This window comes from Rhinolophus hipposideros (assembly GCF_964194185.1).
Source record: "Rhinolophus hipposideros genome assembly, chromosome: 12".
NCBI classification, from domain to species: Eukaryota; Metazoa; Chordata; class Mammalia; order Chiroptera; family Rhinolophidae; genus Rhinolophus; species Rhinolophus hipposideros.
The window spans coordinates 33,428,442-33,444,119 of NC_138058.1; the positions used below are offsets into that span (position 1 = coordinate 33,428,442).

At 44.9% G+C, this 15,678-nt stretch overlaps 1 protein-coding gene across 3 annotated transcripts in view; it reads right to left on the bottom strand.

Moving 5' to 3' along the window:
- The window catches only part of EHBP1 (EH domain binding protein 1), a 668,483-nt gene extending 655,288 nt beyond the window's left edge, over window positions 1-13,195 (bottom strand). The window contains exon 1 of one of the 3 annotated variants that reach the window (XM_081069113.1): window positions 12,968-13,195. The gene's annotated coding sequence lies outside the window, so the exon portion shown is untranslated. The remainder of the gene's footprint in view (window positions 1-12,967) is intronic. The other 2 variants (XM_081069112.1, XM_081069122.1) reach the window with 2 other exon arrangements.
- Between the last annotated feature and the right edge of the window lie 2,483 nt (window positions 13,196-15,678).

Genomic DNA, 15,678 nt, shown 5'->3' on the forward strand with positions numbered 1-15,678 from the left:
TTACCAATCATGAGTTGTTTCTGATTTTCCCTATCATTGAAAAACAAAACAAAAACTGACGAACAACTTCATATGTATATCATTTTCCATGGTTTTATTATTTCATTTGCAAAAATTACAAAGAGAACACAAATTTTTAGTCATTTAAAATATAATCAAATTATCCCTCTCCCCTCACTTTCCTCCCCTCCACCAAAAAGAAAGGCCAGACTTATCCTCTCTGTACACCCCAGAGCAAGAAGCCATCCACACCAACTGTGGACACAGTTGTAAAGATTAAAAATCTTTACAAACAAAGGACACCTCCCTTTTCATATGCTTCCTCCTGATTTTCCTCCTCCTCACACCTCTTGCCCATTCTTATCTCATGTAATCTTCACAAGCTCAACAACGGGAAGCAATTAGGCTGAGGTCACAGAGCCAGTGGAGCCAGCACTTGGACCCTGGACCCTGACTCCAAATCTAAGCGATTATTCTTTTTCCACACAACATTGTCACTCAAAGAGGATTTCAAGAATCCCCAAATAAAATTGTACTTTCAAAATAATTTGGGAACTAAAAATCATTGTATTTGTGAATACCCAGAGAATGTAAATAACTCTAAGGAAAGCCAGGAGATAGAGATGGGTTTTTAAAAACCAGAATAAGAAGAGTAATGTAGATAAAATTGCAGGTGGGGAATTGTTCACTGGTCTAAGGTGCCCAGAGGCCCTGGGTCTGGTAACTCGGGCTTCTTCCTAACGTTCGTGCGATCCCTGCAGGTGTTAGGTGTTTATCCACACTGGCAGGGGCTTAGACTGGCCGAGTCACAAACACGTCGTCGGTAAACCATTTTGTCAGAGCTCTTTACACAGAGAAAAATGCTGCCTTTTCACTCCTCTCCCTTCCCCTTCTGGCACCACAACCTGAACTGAAGGGAACCCAGGACAGTGCTACGACCTGCTACACGTTAGTGCAGAGGTGACCTAGGGCCCAGATGTGAGAGGAAGAATCACCAGCCTGTGTCAGATAAGGTGATAAAAGAGCAAGTGATGGCCACAAACTGAACCATCTCACCCCTTTGTTTCCTCTGTAACATGCACTTGCATTCCACACACAGACCATATCCCAATTTCATTACAAGAAAGAAGCCACAAGAATTTCTTTACCAGTACCTTCCAGCTCATCTACTGCAACCACCTCACTTACAGAATAGGAATCCATTGCACAGGAAAGACCAGTGCCTGGCTCGAGGTCCCCCACAGGGAGGAGAACCAGGTCAGTGTGTCTGGCAGTGAGAATTATTATTAGTGACAAAGTCTTTTTCTGATAGTCTACAGCTTCAATTCTAGGCCATTAACATAAAACACTAAAAGACCAAAAAGGCAAATCAATTGCCCCAACACCACCACCTATGGCACCTTCATTCCTCCCCACTCCCACCGGGTAGGTGTGTTTCCATTACTTCCCCAGGCTGTTACACTGTACACTCACATTCACCCTGTTAGCAAGTCTGAAATATAGGATGTGTGGGCCTCAAGGGTGGGGTGGGGCCAGGCCATATTCATTTGAGTGTCTCTGGTGTCTGCCACTCAATGTATCAGCCAATAAATCTGAGGATAAGGACATACAAGAAGGGGCAGTAAAGGAACAGGAAGAACTAAGGGAAAATTTTTATTCCTTGAGTCATTGTTAATTTTACACACAGGCCCTACATTTCCAGGCTGCCCCAGAGTGCGCTCGCTGACTCATGGCTGTCTAGTTGTCAGTCAAGTGACTCCCCTCATAAGGGTCATCAGCCTTTTCCAATTCCTGAGCTTTCTCTTCAACGCTTCCCGCCTCACCCACCAGGGCAGCATCACCTATAGTCATCTCAATATAGTACAGCACCTAAAAACATCTCAGGAAACAGTCTCATGCAATTAAATAAATTTGTAAACAAACATAGTCCAAAGGATGGGCAAGGGGAGGAAGAAGGCAATTAAAAATAAAAATGAAAAAAAATAATAAAAATGCATGAGCATAAATTATGGTACTGCACTAGAAACAGAGTCCCATTATATAAACCAAGTAATTCAAATGACCTTATATAAATGCTTTTGGAAGTTAAGTAGGCCATCGGCCATGGCTTGGCAATCTTGCTATACAGAAGGGGGAGGAAGTAATCTGGTACCTGCTATGTGGGCTACTTGTGTCTACGACATAACAGAAAAGCGGGTGAAATCAATTAAGAATATTTGCACATAGATATTGAAAAAGAAATTACTGTCATTTTACATAGTAAAATGAATGAAAAATTCAATTAAAGCCTAATTGAACTACATTAAAAGTTGACTCTCCTCAGTTTTAAGATTGACTTGCAAAATTACATCGTTCACCACCACTTAATTCCACGGGTTGTGAGAACTGATCACAAACTGAAGTAGAAATTTTAGATGTTAAAACAATCACTGAATGTTTGGCCCTCGGGCAGCCAAACACAATCTGTCATTTCCCCTGGCATAGAGATGAATCTACGTCATTTCCAACAGGCACTCTACAAACTCTCTTAAATCAACCACTGTCCTTCCCAATTCTATTAAATTGTATTTGGCAATTCGTGACCCCATGAAATGCAGAGTTCGAAAGCATCACCATCAATTTCCTGCAAAGTAAAAGTTTATATTTGTCTTCCTTCCAAAATAAAAATATAACCTCCCCAAATCAAGAAAACATTGTCTGAACATGCTACAAGTTGGGACTACACATAGCATGTTAAAAATCAGCCCCCTTTTATAACTTCAATAAATATTGAAATTAATACCAATGACATTGTGTTTATTTTACATAATTTAACAAATTACCTTGGGAATCTCAATTTCTTGGATATTAGGATGAACGTTTCCAGTGACATGTTTTCTTAAAGAGCACTTGCCCGTGGTTACAATAATGGGGATACAAGGAGTGTGCGGCACAGCACCTCGGGCTCCAGGACTCCTGACGGACCATTTGGAGTTCCCTAGAAGAGCTGCCTTGAGATAACTGCATGATTCACTCTCTAAAAACATGCATGAAAATCATAGAAAGTTGTGCACAGTTGGCATGTCCAGAGATTCAAATAATGTATGTATTAAAATTAATCAACAGGTCTAATACCTTGGAGAAAGAGAAAAAAGACAAGAAACGAAAGAATGGGATGGAGAGATCAGGGGTGCTTTTTATAACAAAACAACTTAACAACTGCACACCAGCCCCCACCTGCTCACCGGGGGCTTGTCCATGTGCCAGAAAGCATGCCAAGAACCCAACTGGATTCACAGTCCTGTGAAGTGGTTACTGGGGTATCCTCATTTTATAGATAAGTAAACTACTTCCAAAGACGAGTCTGATGTTCCTAAGACAGATGGAGGGAGAGGACAGGAATTGGGAACTCAGATGGGCCGCTGCCCGACTGTTAAGTCCATCCCAGCTGCTGCCCAACTTGAAGACAGGCAGGGACCGCATGGTTGGCATGGTCTTGAGTGCAGGGGAGGGAGGCATCTGAGTCCTCATTGAGCGCAATCACAAAGACCTGACCCTAGATCCAGGTACGCCTCCCTCAAAATTCCCTCCCAGAGCCCTCTTCTTGGGCACCAGTACCCCTTAAGAACAACTGCTGTCTTCCCCACCCACCCACCTTTGCTCAGATGGCTTCTCCTAGCCTGAAATGTCCACTTTCTTGTTTCTCAATTCTACCGCTATCCTTGAAGGCCCAGGTTCAAATCCCATTGCCTCCTCCTCAGTTTCCTCAGTCATTGTATTTAATCTTCCCTCTGGCCCTCGGGATTGCCCCCAAACTGAAGTCTTCCAAAAGAAATACCAAAGCTGGTTACCTAGAATCTACCCCACCCCAGCAATACTGCCCAGCCCCAATGGTTCCAGATGAGCCAAAATCCGCCCTCCCCAATCCTGAGGGAGGCAGGCACCCCCAGCCCACATGAGCTGAAAGCACCCCAACCACACTGAGCACCAGGCACTACTCCCTACACACACTGAGTATCCAATTAAATTGGGCTCCCCTGGAAGCCATCTCGGTTCCAGTGAGGAAACATCCTCCTCCCAGAAGACAACCTTCTAGTGACAAGTGATGCTGAAGCGGCAACCTCAGAATGGGGTAGCAAACGAGCAAAATGGTGCCCCCTTCTCCCCCAGCTCCCAGATCTATTTCCTGCCCCTTTTCCCTTTCTCCAATGTTGTTAGGTTTCAACAAGTGACTGATAGGTGCTTGTTGACTATTGTTTTTTAATTGTTTTAAAAATATCAAAATAAATCATATGGATTTAAAATACATATCCTCAAAACAGTGACATTCTTAAAAAAAAAACAAAAAAACAAAAAAAACACAAAAAAACAAAAAAACAACAAAAAACCAAACAGTGACATTCTGGCCTTTTATCCAAGTGTCCTATTAAAGGTGGAGGCTAGTCAACCAAGACTTATGTCTGCATATTTAAAGGAGAGATGAAACAGTAACATGGTTTTCTCTGGCCACCTGCCAAAAAAAAATGCGTGTTGCCAAAATAAAAGAGAATGTGTTGTTTGCTCAATATATGGACACACTACCAAGCAGCTTGAAATTAGGCCTCTTTTAGCAAGCAGTTTAAGTCACTTAATTTTCAATATGTCTGTGAATGTCACCTTCACATATTGTAGGGGTAGCAATCCCTGTGTGTCCCTATATTGTTTCTACCCTCTGCCCACTTCTTCCCACTGGGGATTCAATCACTCCCACAGCTTCTACTATCTCTACATGGATGATGCCCACGCCTGAGTCCAGCATGGACTTACCCTCCCACTCTGCGTGGTGTCTACACAACCTCTTAGCCATGGGTGGGGTAGGGGCAAAAAAAGAGAGGCCATCATGCTGAAACCAGTGATGGCCACCGAAGGAGTCATTGTATTATGCTCTGTGTCTGTACTCGTTTCAAAATTTTCACTATAAAGAGATTTTTAAAAAGAGGATCCATCAGAACCTTGAGGGAAAAATTCAAAAGAGAAACATTCAATTAAAAATAGGTGTATGAGAGGTATTTTAAGTTCATTTGAAGAAAATAATTCCTTACGTTGGTGAAGAAAAATTGAATGGCTGCATCTTATTTAAATAACAAAAGCTACATACTCATAAATTCCTTATAAACAAGTGTAAAATTCAGCCATAAAATAATACATGTAAAATACATCTCATTTATTGCAAATGTTAGATATTTAGAAATGATGGTATTTATAACAAACCCACTTTGACTCTTTCCATGCTAGACAAATACATTTGATTCTGAAAATGTCACCAAGCTTCCCACTGAACAATCTAGAGCCAGACTTGAAAAGTTTTGCTTTTTTTTTTTTTAAACACAATTGTGTCACTCCCTGATCAGGACTCAAAAAAGAAGCACTGCAAAGAAGCAGGTGGATGTGAAGTGCTTTTCAAAGAAAATAAACAACAGAATTCTGAAGCACAAATTATAAGGTAGCAAGTTTATGGTTCATATAGACAACCTTCCGCGTGCTAATACTTTCATATTCATCACTGCATTGGATTCAAACCATATGTGAGGTTGGCTGTGCAAGTTTTTCCCTAGTATTTTGCAGGAAGGGTAGGGTAGAGAGAAGCAAAGTGGTTTCCAGGGTTACAAAGCTATTCCATGTCAGCTCTGGGACCTAAATCTACTTCAAGTTCTCCACATGGACCAATCACCCCTTTTCAGTGAGTCACAGTCTCCTGTGACAGCCCTTGCTGCTCCCCTGGGGTCCTGTATCAGTGGCCATCTCCACCTCCACCTCAAAGCTCTCCCTTCTCCAGTGGCTCCAGAGTCCTTAAGCTCCTCTTTCCTTCTCTGACAACTTCCTGAATAGGTCGTGCCCCTTTGTCATGCCATGACCATCCTAATCCCCTTCACCCTCTAGAATCTTCATAATCCTGTCTCTTCCCAGGGTACCTAACAGGGCTAGTCACCACCTCTACCCCTACCCCAAGTTCAAGACCACCCCCTAACCCTGATCTCTTCCTGGTTCTCTTGCATCTTGTAAGCCTTTGCTCCTGGCCCCATCCCACAAAATGGGTACTCTCCACAGTCCTGGGCTCAAGCCTATTTCTTGGTCTTCCCTCACCCCACACTCCTATCCCTTGGACCCCTTTAGACATCACTACAACCTCCAATGTTCTGAATGTTAAATAACACCCCAATATACCTATAACTGGAGTTCGCCTCCTCCACACCTCCCTGAATTGGTTTCCAAATCCCATCCCACTCACTATGAAAGTCTCTTTATGCCTCACTCCCTTTCAAGTACATCACTCTCACATACACACACACATCCTATATTATCTCTGGCCTGGTTTGGGCCCTCAGTTTTTCCCCCAGCAAGACTGATAAAGTGACTTAATTCAATGATTATCAAATACCTACTTAAACAGAGCAGTGTTTAAAAGAGACAATGAAAGATACAATTATGTGGTCAATGTTCATTAAGGTTAAGTAAGTGTTAGATGAAATATAAATTAGAGTACAGGGGATGGGGACAATGACAGAAAGCTTCTCTTCTCATAGAGGAGGTGGGGAGAAGGGTGCGGGTCTATCCCAGAAAGAAGGAACAGCCAGTGCAAAGGCCAACGGCAGGCTGGCTCCAAAGCCAGGTGGCTGCCGTGAATTGAGCCAAGGGCCTGGTAGAACTTGGGCTTTACTGAGGGAGATGAGGAACCGCTGGAGGACGCTGAGTAGAGAAGTGTGTAATTTTAGTTTTTAAAGATTCCTCCAGCTTCTTTCTGAGAATATACTGTTTCAGGCCAAATAGGAAGCAGGGAGCCCCGTCAGGAGGCCAGAAAGTGACTGAGACTCATGATCAAACCTGCTTCTCGCCCACCTCCCTAGCCCCAGCTCATCCTCCAAAACACAAGCTTGACCAGGACATGTCACCAAACTCTCTCCACAGAATTTTCCAGGGCTCCCCACAACCTCCATAACTATCAAGTGCCCTTCTTTGCATGGTCATCGAGGGTGCAGTGTCCTACTACCCCTTCCTAAAAACCGCGCCCTCCAAACCCACGGATGACCTACTCTTTCCCCATACACATTGCCTGCCACAAGTCTACCATCGCGACTGCCCCACCACCCATTTTCTGCCCCTAAAGAGTTATTTATTCACCTATGAAGGCTAAGCCCAAACACCACGTCCTCAGGAAGCCTTTCTTGGCTGCCCCCAACACTGCACTCTGCATACACCTGGTCCTACAGCTCTTTCATCAGTTCCTGGTTAGTTTCCACCAGACTGCTAACTCCTTGAGGGCAGGAACTGGGCCTGACCCATCTAGGAATACACAGGGGGCCAAGCACAGTGTAGGCATACACTAAGTGCTCAATCAATGCACGCAGGCTAAGTGAACAACTTGCCCATTCCATTAGACATGTTGAGGTCCTATGGAATGTGGGCAGGGGAGGGCGGCTTTCAAGGACAGGTGATCCCCCTGGGCCACCGTTATCTGGAGGCCAGGAGCCCCTGTGATGGAATCTCTAGGGACGCATGCCCAGTACTCCTCACGTTAGCCACAAGCAGGGGCCAGAGTTGAGCATGGACTGGAACCTAGGCCTTCAAAGCCTCTTCCCCTCTCTGCCTGGTATCTCTAGGCAGATCCACACAATCTTTTTACATATGCGTAAAGCACTGACAATGTGTGTGTTGTTTTTTTTGAAAAAAGCCCCTTCTGGAAGTACACAGATGCCGAGAAAAGCACCTAGAGGGATCCAAACCAAGTCAACCGTTGCTATAGTTAAGAGATGATGAAATTAATTTTATTTCACTTTGTTGATTCCCCCCCCCCCCAAATAAACATCATAAGAAACAAGTCTTTTAGAAACTGCCAAATTACCAACCATAGTATACAATTAAAGAATGGCTCCCCCAAAAAAGCATCTAATAAAACTACCAAAATGCTGGGGACACAAGACCATTAAATATATAATACCACTTACAGAGTAAGATTATAAAAGTTGGAAACATTTTAAATGGCTTGTTTGAAGCATGCAATTAACAATTGGCCCTGTGCTTTCACTTCTGAAATATTCACAAAACATAAAGCAGTAAATGCTGCTCTGGGCACTGGGGCACTTACTGATGCCTCTTATGGAACTCCACAGCCTTATAATAGAGTGTAAACTAGCCGTCATCACTGCACCCTTCAGCAGACTTGCTCGTATCACACAGGTGACCAATCAGCTCTAAATGGGACATTTCAATGATTGTCATTTCATGATTTAGAGGAAATGTCAACTAAAAATAATAGGGGATCAACTATCAACAAATAACATGTCTTATTTAAGCTAAATGCTACATCAACAAAGTGTTGCATCAAGATTTGGCTTCTTAAGTTTCAATAAAAAATCTACGTAACTTTGTAATGAAATAGTGTATCAAATCACAGGATACAAATAGTAATAGTTGCTTTAGTTATCAGGATTTTAAAGAAATAAAAGGGGGACAAAGAAACTGCATGTCAGGCACAGTGAGAAGTGTTTTAGAGATTTCATCACATTAATTTTCTTAGCAAATCTGAGATAGGGCTTTATCTTCCCCATTTCTCAAATGAGAGAACAGAGGCTTGGAGGTTAAGTAACTTAGTCACACAGCAACCACAATAAGTGACAAAAATGGAATTCAAATCCAGGTCTGTTTCACAGAAGACTACACACTGTATGATTCTGTAATTCCACTTATATGAAGTTCAAGAACAGACAAAGCCAATTGATGGTAATATGAATCACATCTAAGATGATAAGTCAGAATAACGATTCCTTCTGGAGGGAATACTGACCGGAAAGAGGCATAGGAACCTCCTGGGCTACTGAAAACGCTCACTTCTTTTCTTTTTTCTTTTTAACGTTCACTTCTTGATCTCTTGAACACATTTATGAGCTGCACACTTAATATTAATGAACTTTACAAACTTTACTGTATGCTATACCTCAAGTTAAAAGAAAAACATCCTCATCTGAATGAGGCCAAGTTCATGCTCTTAACCACTAAATCACCACACAGCCACTCTGACAGGACAGGGCCACAATCTAGAATTGATTCTCTTAGATAAACAGTTACTAAAAACACTATGGTAAGCAACATACCTCCTAACCACACCAGAGTGAAGAAATTGGAACAATAAAACTATTTTTAAATGCCACAGAATGAAGTCGAAACTATCAATTTCCTGGCTACTGGGAATTTCCCTTCGGTAGTCACATCAGAATAAAAACAATTTAAAACCCTGCTCTAAGAGAATGTTCATAGATGAGCATAAAATAATTTGCAACAAATTTCTTAGAGTCATCTTCAGAAATAACCTAAAGCTAAAATTAGACCAACTATTTCAAGACATATGTTGTAACTTTATCAACAATGCTAACTCTCAAAAGAAGTTTGAGTTTGGTTACAAAAATTAGGACACGGCAAGAGCATAAATGGCCAAAGTGCATAAATCTCACAGTAGGGGCAACACAAGTGCAAAATCTCAACTCAGAGTTGTAACAAATAGAAAACTTATACAAACAACTTTTTCCAGCAATAAAGTAATTGTGGCACATATGCCTTAATAAATTCTCCATCAAGTAACAAGTTCTCACCCAAGCTTTGTTCAGACTAGCAAAGCCTCATCACTAGCCTATGATGATGAAATCATTACATCAATTTTCTCAAAGCCTTATCCCCTCTGCATACACACACCTCTTAATCAAATGGTAATTGCATCTCCAGAGAGAGGAATTTATTCATCCTACAATGTGGAGACATATTTGGCCAGCACCGAGTAACAGTTATCCCACCTTGGGGGTAAGGGGCAAGCAGCTGCATTCCACACCTGTTGGGTATATGTGCTGTGGTCTTTACTGGGTGCTTTCAATTACACAAGCCAGGAAACCTAACTTTCAAATTGTCAGTCTAGTTTAATTCATGTTTTAACTTTCCATACACAGCAGAAATGCCAGGCAATTGATTGAAATGATTTTAGCTACCCCTGGGCATCTGCATATGTAAGACCAAAAGGCCTTTTAAGAGAATTTTTCAGTATGGGTAATTTATGCACCCCCATTGGTGTGCTGCAATAGATTACATAACTAAATATTATCCCTGATGCAAGAATTTCAATGTTTATAAAAATAGCTATTTGCATTTATTAATTGTTAAAGTCTTTAACAAACTGTCCAATCCAACTGTCAAAAACAAAAACAAAAAACACACACCTAAGTAAGAGTCAAATATTGTGGCTATCAAGCAAGTCAGAAAGAATTAAAAGTACTGACCCAGTATGTTAAGAACAGAGCATGCTTCAGGCACTTTCACAGCCCTGGGTCAGCATTGCTAAATTATGGTGGTTTTTGTTTTTTAAACCAGCATTACTAGAAAACACTAAAATTTGAATTTTCAAAGTTTCTTTGAGAAACAAAGGATTCACATTTTCTCTTATCCCTGCATCAGATGAAAAAGCTTCACACATTTCTATCATGAACATCTTAGCTTTATACCAACACCCATCATTGTAAAGCAAAATCATTAGTAATTGTTTTGGATTCTCATTCATTTCCTGATGTAACACTTTTTAAAAAAAAAAGACACACATTTGAACAAATTGTTCAGTAAAAAAAAAAAAAATCAACCATGAATTATCAGTTTCACTTTCGTATTTTTAGCAACTTTAGTATCATAGAGAAACCTAAATGGTGGGTTTTTTAAAAAACAAGATTCAAAACTACAAGCCATCTATATACTCAGCTTTCCATCACAAATGCAGAAAAATCAATTCATAATTTTTACAAGCATATTATGTTCATTTTCCTTAAAGGACCACCTCATTCCTTGGACTTGAAAAACTTGTTATGCATCTGCCAAATTTGGCTCGTTTCAGTCATAGACAGATCTAAACGGTTCCCACAGCAGTTACTGTTTTTTTAATAGGGAAGTTGATGTCTGGAGCAACTTGTATACTGATTACACAACAACCACCATTTTTTAACTGCCTTGATGGCCGAACTAAGAGTTTGGTAAACATGATCCTATTTGTCCTCAAAAAAACAATCTAGTAGAGCAGACACTGCCATCCCCAAAACCAGATATGGAAAACGAGGCTGGGAGGATAAACTTGCCCAAGGTCACGGAACAGTATCTGGCAGATTCAAGACCAGTGAACATAGGTAAGGGTTGGAACTTTTTTGGAGAATTAGGCTTTTCATCATGTACATGCCAAATGCACAAAAACTAAATGAAGAGCAGTGAGCCCCTGCTGTAGGGGAATTCCCAAGGGAAAAAGCAGTAGTTACAACTGAAAAAGTAATTTCAAACAGATCTAAAGATAAAGACGTTTGTAAAGAATGGGCAAAGGTTTATGCAAGTAGAACTCTATAGGGCTCCTGCACTTCCCTGGTCTTAAAATCTAATGTGATTTAAGAGCACAGAGACCGCAACACGCTCCCAAATTCCACGAGGCTTAACAACTTCTATTAAAAAGAAACAGAAGTGGGATATTGGGAAGAAGTGACCGCCCAGCCCTTGGAGTCAGCTGTTAGACCTGCATGGGTGCGACCACCAGACCGTCAGCCTTGGACTGGGTTCACCTAGGGTCCCCGCCTTCTAGTCACTGTCCTGGCCAACTCCGCCACCTGGTTAAGCATCCCATTACCTCCCGAGGCACAATTACACTGGAAAATTTTGTTTTAACAAGTATAAGCCCATATTCACCAACTGGCTTCGCAATCTCAAATCTACAGCTAGGCTCCAACAAAGGAGGGGCAGGAGAATATGGTATCATTGTTCTGAACTATCGTTCTACGAGGTTGGGGGACGTTCAGGAGGCCCTCAGGAGGTAGGGGAGCAAGGACAAACATACCACCCCCACGTTTCAAGCAGGAGAGAGCGCCTCCTCTATAATTCAGGCTTAAAATGTATATATTTTTTCAGAGATGAACTTTCACGTTGTGACACTTGTGAGGAGTCTCTCAGCTGCTCCTCCCCAGTTGATGGAGGCCGTGGGTTCCGGGGCTCCCCGCCCTGAGTGTAAAACACCTGGATATTAAGGCGCCTCTATTTTATTGCTTCCAGAAGGGTCCTCCTGCCGTCCCGGGGCAGCAGCCGGGCCCTGCACCCGCAGCCCCCGCGGAGTGCCCACCGAGCGCCCTCAAGCCCCCACCCTTCCAGCGAGGCGTTTTGCAGACGCCGGCTGGACGCGCTCTCTGCAACGCCGACCCTTCCCCCTTCCCAGGTCTCGGGCAAGCAGCCTGGTTAATCATTCAACGCGAGAAACGTGGAATATTTTTTGTAGGTCAAAGTTACAAGTTCTCCCTAAATTTCGCTGAAACCAGCCTTTGGGGACAAGGAGGTAGCAGTGGCAGGCGGCTGGGGGTGGGGGAGAGACTGTGGCGGCTCCTTGGCTCACAAACACCTGATCTCCCCTTGCGGCGCCCGAGACCAGCGCAGTGCGAACGTGGGAAGTGGGGGTGGGAATGCGAAATCACGCGCGGCCCCCTCCCCAAAACGCCTGCGCCACCCAGAAGAGGACGCCTGTCCCCACACGCCCCTCACAACTGCCCGCATCAACCCCGCGCGGACTCCCCCGGAAGTTGGGGTGCAGCGGAGAGGACCCACGTCCTCAGGCCCCGGGAGTGGGGTGGGTGTGGAATGGGGCAAGAGGTTCCAAAGACACGCTGCCGCGGGTTTCGTTATCCTCTTCCTCTGAGGTAAGGACGGTGGCAGGGAGCGGGGGAGGGCGCTAAATGCGGCAGGAGCCACCTGGAGACGGTTTCCTCCGCTGGGACACCGGTACGAAGCCAGAACCGGCGAGGAACTGGGTTGGGCGGGGGAAAAAGGACGAACGCCAGCGGGGGGGTGGGTGGCCCGAGAGCAATTAGGGAGGGAGGGAGCAGAGCTGGCCTGGAGAAGTGGTGGGGGAGGAGAAAGCCGGGGGGGGGGGGAGGCGGGGAGCACACCCGCCGGGCGCTACCTTGTCCGGGAGCAGCTCCTGCTCTGCGGGGCGGGGGCGGGATATCGCGGCCGCATCCACGTCCCGGCCGCTCCGCGCGGCTCAGCCCGGCGACCGCCGCCGCTCACGCTCCATGCGTTGCGCCCGCGACTGGCGGCCCGGCAGTGTCGGCAGCAGGAATGGCTCCTGGTCGGCTCAGCCCCGCACTTGTTGCCACCACTGTCGCCGCGCCTCACTCCCGTCTCCAGCTCCCGGCGACGCCGCTGCCTCGGGAGCCCGGCTCGGCTCCGCCCCTGTCCCCGCCAGAAGAGCCAATCAGGCCTGACACCGCCCCTCACGTCACCGCCCAGCCGGGCCCAGCGCCCCAAGTTTGGTTAAGGCCCTTCTCCCGCCTGTCAGCCCGCCCGCGCCCAGTACCCGCCCAGCGTCGCGCTCCTTCTGGCTTCTGAGGACCCTCCCAGCCCCCAGGCCCACATCTGGAAAGCAACACATCTCGAAAACTGGGGAGAAGGGACCCCAAGAAGTAGATCCTTCGGAAAAACAGGGCAGCTCGAAGTTAAAAAGAACTGTATTCCATCCTGATCTAACCTAAGTCTCTGCAGCTGCAGGTCGCCCCTCTAGTAGTATGTATGTCTAATGTTGGAGGACTAAGGACATGGCCTGGTGAGGACTCTAATGACCTTTTCTGGCTGGAGCCAGTTTGTGACAGGGCCTAGACTGACCCCAGGCCGCCCCCCACGTGCGTGGGCGGGTGCACCCCGGTAAAACCCGAGGTTCCACCCTAGAAGATGGGGGAACCAGGGCCAACGCCGGACTTGACCAATGCTCTCTGCCCACCGAGTATCTGCCGCCACCTCTTAGGTGCCCCCAATGATGCCCTAACACCCAAGGCCTGGGGTGGTGCCCTATTGCCACTGACACCCTATCTTCAGATTTATGAAGCCTCCCAGGACAGGGTGAGGGGAAACTTTTAGTTCTCCTTCGGTGTCTTGCAGCGAGTTTCCTCGAGGTTCCACGGGTGTCTGGGGAAGCCGGAAACGCAGCGTGCCCAGACCCTGGGCCTAGAAATCAATCCGTAGGTGCAACCTAAATGGCTGAACTCGGACACACACACACCACCGGCTCCGAGGGGCTGGATGGGGTCTTGGCGCCGGCGACACCCACCAGCCAGAACTCTGGAGACCACAGACGCAAGCTCCTAGCCCAGCGCCCCCCGCCGGCTCACCAGAGCATTGCATTCTAAGGTGAGTCGGAGCCGCTTTGACACAACTTTGAGGGCAAGCCTGGAAAAAGGTAAGCCTGGAGCAACTGGATGGAGAGGTTGCCCTGGTTTGAAAGGTACGGTGCAGCCAGCTTGTCACGGGTGCGCCCCACGGGGAGGCTAGCCTGGCCCGAGTCGCCCCTGAAAACACCCCTCCTCCATTGGCCCTTATCTCTCCGGGAAGAATGCGGCGTTCCCCTTTTAGATAATCAGACTGAGGAATTAAGGACACCCCACCCTCAACTATTTGCATTTTCCTGAAGTCTCTCTGAGGTAGAATTAGCCTAAAGGGAAAGAATCGCTACTGTAGGAATTTCGGGCACCTTTGAGCCCAGCCCTTAGTCTTGAACTCAGCGCGAAAGAAGAGCCCTTTGCTGCTAGATGCACTGGGCCAAGTGGGTGCAGTACACTAGGAAGGGGAACTCTGTCAGATCTGGGAAAGTTTTTATTTGCAGCCTTCACACCTTTTTGCTTTTTTGTTGATCACATGATTCTCCTAAGGCTGTGACATCAAGTCCAAAAAATAAGTTAAATTTTTGTATATTCATAGAAAAACATCTGGAAGGATGCACACTGTTAACCACGGTTACCCCAGGTGTGGGACAAGTGTCAGAAGGAGCGGAGATGAATTTTATACCCTTACTGACTTTGAATTTTGTACTTTCCAGTTATATTAACTTACATAATTTAGAAAGCTAATAAAACATTTTTTAAAGTGTAGAAATTAGAAAATCTTTAAGAATGCTACAGAAAGTATAAATTAATAAACAAATGAAGTATGTCTTTCATTTTGTGTCAAAATAATCCTGAGTCCCTGTTCCTTAATTTAAATAAAGATATCTTTATGCGGCTGTTCTTTAATTGCTGTGATAGGTCAAGATTGACATCGAAGATTTTTCTGTGCCATCAGATTGGTGTATATTGTTTCTATGCATATGTGTCTTCCCATTAAATGCACTCCGAATAGCCACAGACCTGCTTTCAGAGACTACCAGACAGGGAGTTTTTAGTCAAGGAACTGCGACAATGTTAGCTGGCAACCAATAAGGAAATTAACCTTGTGTCCTTTGCAGCTGCCAAAAGATTCCCAGGCCCTGAAATTAAAAAAATAATAATAATATAGGCATTCTCTCCCATGCTATTAATTAATGCAGCTGGGAATGTATCTGGAAGAGTTACACTATCTTTGAGGGCTAAATTCCACACCCACTTGGCTGTAGTCTCTACTCTTGGGTAAGGGCCTGGATCCATCATCATTAGGTAAAGATGTATTCTTCATATATTTAACAAAAAATATTTGTTGACCACCTACTAGGTGCACAGCACAGGGCTAGGCACTGGAGTGGTGAATATGGCAGACACACTCTTCCCTCTTGGAGCTCACAGTTTAACTGGACAGAGAAGGGGCTTAACAATTAAATGCACTATCAATCATATAATTACAATTGTGATATGGGCCAAAGGGAGTACA